At 43.7% G+C, this 5,032-nt stretch overlaps 1 pseudogene; it reads right to left on the reverse strand.

The window, feature by feature from the left end:
• Positions 1–1,244: 1,244 nt before the first annotated feature.
• Positions 1,245–3,222, reverse strand: LOC102120505 (14-3-3 protein theta pseudogene; annotated as a pseudogene).
• Positions 3,223–5,032: the final 1,810 nt, after the last annotated feature.

The following is a 5,032-nucleotide window of genomic DNA, read 5'->3' on the forward strand; positions in this document are numbered from 1 at the left end:
TGCTGGATTATAGTAATGGGAAATTGCCATGCTTCAAGGTCTCCCTCGGTTCTAGCTTTTTGAATAGAATTTTGTACAGCACTGCCAATTGCTCCAGGTTTCAATGGTGCAACTACAGGAGCAGTAAGTTTTTCAGCTCATTTATTTTCTCACCCATCAAGGGGAGAGAGAGGAGGTGACCATTCAGTTAATTCAGCAGGTGGAGCCAATGGGCTAGTAAAACATACATTTTTTAGTTTTCCTTTCTTTTCTTTAATCTCTTTCGGTAGCTGTTCCTCACACTCAGAATCTGAAGTTAGTTTTTAACACCTGCCCTCCTCTTCCTCATCTGAATCTGCCTCATCATCTGTTTGAAATGGCTCAAGAGCTGCCTTTATTAGTGCCCACACTGACCAAATGGAAACGGGAATTTCTGCTCCCTCTTTGTGCGCCTTTTTAAAATCTCTTCCAATTATCTCCCATTCATCCAACTCCACAGTCTGTTGTTCAGGAAACGATGGGCAAAACTGCTTTACTGTACTAAAGAGTGATAACAAATTCTGAGTACTAACTTTCACTCCCCCTCTTTGTAATAAATGCCTTAAGAAATTTAAATAAGCAGAATGTCTGCTTTCACTTTTTCCCATTGTTACCCTGTTTCTTCCGAGCGCTCAGCTTTCCCACCGAGCTTCTTTTAGGACGTCTTTTAGACATCCTCGGGTGTCCTCTGACGATGTGTCCTCTGCTTTCACACGCTCTAGCATTCCTTCACTGGGGTCTTTGTCGCCCCACATTGGGCATCTAGGAATGTTGGGGTGATCAGACCCAACACCAGGTCATGAGGGTGACGAAGTCTGGCGGAGTCAAAGGAATGAGAAAAAGTTTGAGAGAGAAAGTGGCACCAGAGGGCCATCAAGAGTATGGAGGCTGTGAAGGCCCCAAGCTCTGGGAACCCATACTATTTATTGGTGCTCAAACAAAGAAACAGGTGGTGAGGATGTGGGGTTAAAACGAAACAGTGTATCAAGTGAATGAGAAGCATATGGCTGCTTGAGATAATGGGAATGCTAGAAGCAATGAGCCAGCAAGTCTAGCAGACATGCAAGCCCTGCCTCAGCTTCTCTCCCAACACTCAGCTTTTCTCCCAACAGTCTCCCAAGTAACTGGGACTACGGGTGTGTGCCGCCACGCCCAGCTGATTTTTGTATTGTTAGTAGAGAAGGGGGGGGGGTAGTTCACCATGTTGGCCAGGCTGGTCTCGAACTTCCGACCTCGTGATCTGCGTGCTTTAGCCTCCCAAAGTGCTGCGATTACAGTGCTTGGCTGATTTTTTTTTTCTTTTCTTTTCTTTTTTTTTTGTAATTTGGTGATTTTGTAGTTTTGACAGTTTGTAACTGTACATATTTACAGGGTACAATTTGATGTTTATATATATGCATATATATACAGTATACTGATCAAATCAGGGTGTTTAACATATCCATCACCTCATACATTCAATCATTTCTCTGTGGTGAGAACATTCAAAAGCCTCTCTTCTAGCTATTTTGTAATATGCAATACCTTATTGTTAACCATTGTCACCCTACTATACAATAGAACACTGGAAATTATTCCTCCTAATTGTAACTTTGTATCAATTGACCAATCTCTCCTTATCCTCCCTTCTCCTCTTCCCTCCCCTTCTCAATCTCTGGTAACCATCATTCTACTTTATGCTTCTCTGGTATCAGACGTTTTTTTTTTTTGGAGGTGTAAGTGAATTTTTATTGGGAAGGGAGGTTGTCAACTTAAACAGCAACAAATAAAGAGTGAATAAGGAAACTCCCTGTTGCCACAGATACACATGACCTCCTTACCTGATACAGGAGGCATTTCAATTTGTGACTCCATTCAATCTAATATTTCTAGATTCCTACTAAAAAGGAATACATTAAGAGCATGGAATAGTAGCTTATTGAAAGGAAACCTAAGGGAGGGAATCTAGAAATTAAGTTATGTGGGACACTCTTTAAACTGTAATTAACTACATTTTCGTATCTTCACAGTAATACAAAACACAGTCACTTGCAGAACTGGTTCAGATTAAATACCAGATACATTTTTAGTCCTCTATAAGTGTTTGGAAGTTACTTACGTTTATATAAAATGAAGCTATTAATACTTTTCTACAGCAGTAACTGCACACCAGGAAGGCCAAGACAAACACTGATCAAGGAATGAAGTTTTCCCAAAGCTGCAGTATGAAAAGACTATAAACAGTTGATTCCATACACATGAATGGGTTTCTTTGCTATAGGAAATCCAAGTGGAATAAGGAATGGAGTTGTCTAAAAAGGTTTCTTTAAGGAAAGAAGGATGACACCCTGCATGGATTTAGATTTCAGCCCCTTCTGCAACATCACATTCTTCTCCTGCACTGTCTGATGTCCAAAGTGTTAGGCTGTCTCTAAGCAACTGCATGATGAGGGTGCTTTGTATGAGTGTTCATTCAGTGTATCAAGTTCAGTTATGGCCTCATCAAAAGCCGTTTTAACCAGCGTGCAGGCAAGCTCTGGGTTATTAAGAATCTCATAGTAAAATACAGAAAGGTTAAGAGCAAGCCCTAGGCGGATTGGGTTGTGTGGGTTGCATCTTTCTTGCTTATATCAAATGCCTCTTGGTAAGCTCCTTGGGAATTATCGTTTTGGATCATCACCATATGCAACTTCAGCAAAGTACCGGAAGTAATTACCCTTCATTTTCAGATAGAAGACCTTATTCTCTGGATTAGTTGCATTGGCTATTAAATATTTATCTAACAATTCCAGGGCCGTCCTGCAGATGGATCTCAGCTCGGACTCCGCTTTCTCCCGATAGTCCTTAATCAGCTGCAAGTTCTTGTCGGAGGTGTAGGTCTTCTGCTGGGTGCTTGAGATGACTCTCCAGGCGGACCTGCGGCCCCGACCACGTTCTTGTAGGCCAGGGAGAGCAGGTCGTGCTCCTCCTTGGACAGCTCGGCGCCCTGCTGGGTCACGGCCTTCATGCTGGTGGCCATGTCGTCGTAGCGCTCGGCCAGTTTGGCCTTCTGGATCAGCTCCGTCTTCTCCATGGCGGGCGCGGAGCCTGGCCGGGGCGGAGGGCGAGGAAAGCGAGGGCGAGCGCCGACCCGGAGCGAGAGGAGCCTCGACAGCTGCGGAGGGGCGTGGCGGCGAGGCGCGAGGCGAGAACAAAAAGCCGGGAGGCAGCGCCGTCAGACAATGCGGCCGGCAGCCAGCTTTTGTCTCTGGCACAAGGCTGCCGGGTTGAATTTCCCTATCCCCCGACCCCACCGCTGCAGTGCGCCCCGGGAGGCAGCTGCCCGCGGCGGGAGGAGGCGGGGGCGGCGCAGAGGCCCAGCGCGCTGGGAACCCAAGCTGCGGCCGTTCCCGCCACCCCCGCCCGACCGGCCCAAGATAGAAGCCACCGTTTGATATCAGCCTTTTAAAAAAATGGATTCCACAGCTGTAATCCCAGCACTTTGGGAGGCCGAGACGGGCGGATCACGAGGTCAGGAGATCGAGACCATCCTGGCTAACACGGTGAAACCCCTCTCTACTAAAAAATACAAAAAAGTAGCCGGGTGAGGTGGCGGGCGCCTGTAGTCCCAGCTACTCGGGAGGCTGAGGCAGGAGAATGGCGTAAACCTGGCAGGCGGAGCTTGCAGTGAGCTGAGATCCGGCCACTGCACCCCAGCCTGGGCGGCAGAGCAAGACTCCGTCTCAAAAAAAAAAATAAAATAAAATAAATAAATAAAATAAATAAATAAATAAATGGATTCCACATATGAGGGAGATCAGGTGTTATTCGTCTTTCTGTGTCTGGCTTATTTCACTTAACATGATGTCCTCAAGGCTCATCCATGTTGCTGCACATGACACGATTTCATTCTTTTTTATGGCTGGATAGTATTCCATTGTGTGTGTGTATTACATATATACATACACCACATTTGTGTGTGTGTGTGTGTATATATTTATATTCACACATTGTATATATATACCACATTTCTTTATCCATTGCTGGACGTTAGGTTGACTCCATATCTTGGCTAATATAAATAAACATGGGAGTGCAGAGATCTCTTCAACATATTGTTTTTATTTCTTTTGAATAATACCCGGTAGGGGGACTTCTGGATCATATGGCAGTTCTATTTTTAATATTTTGAGGAACCACTATACTATTTTCTATAATGGCTGTACTGATTTACAATCCCACCAACAGTATATAAGTGTTTTCCTTTCTCTACATCCTTGCCAACAATCATTCTGTTTTGTCTTTTGATAATAGCTATTCTAATGGAGTGAAGTGGTATTTTGTTGGGGTTTTCATTTGCATTTCTTTGATAATTAGTGATGTTGAGCAAAGTTGGCCATTTGCATGTCTTCTTTTGAAAAATGCCTGTTAAGGTCTTTTGCCTATTTTTCAATTGGGTTGTTGATTTTTTTTGCTCTTGAGTTAAGTTTCTTAGTATTCTAGATATTAATTCCTTGTCAGATGTATAGCAAGGACTGCTGGCATCTGTGGTGACAATGGGGACAGGTGGGAGCCTCTAGTTTACTTTTTCCCTGTAAGAAGTCGTCTCCCTGTATTTGATGCAATTCTGGTGGAGGAGACAGTGTAGAGAGGGCCTTGCTTCCCTCTCTATGGTGCTGTTCTGTGCTTCCATGCTCCACTGGGATTTTGCTCTCCCCTGTTGCTTTCCAGTGTACTTTCTCAGTCACTCCTGTTGAAATATAGTTGTTTATTAGTTGTTTTGTTTCCTTTTGTGAGGGGAATGAGTGCCAGGTTGACTCTAGTGGCTGTCTTGCTGATGTAAGTCAGAATTTTTCCATTTTAGCTATGTTATCTAATTTACTGACATATAATTGTTCATAGTATGCCTAAGTAATCATTTTTATTTCTGTAATGTTGGTAGTAATGTACGCTGTTTTATTCCTGAATTTAGTTATTTGTGTTTTTTGTTCTTCTTGTTTAGTCTAGCTAAATGTTTATCAATGTTGTTGACGTTTTCAAAGAACCAGCCTTTGGT

Source organism: Macaca fascicularis, chromosome X (assembly GCF_037993035.2).
Source record: "Macaca fascicularis isolate 582-1 chromosome X, T2T-MFA8v1.1".
Lineage (NCBI taxonomy): Eukaryota > Metazoa > Chordata > Mammalia > Primates > Cercopithecidae > Macaca > Macaca fascicularis.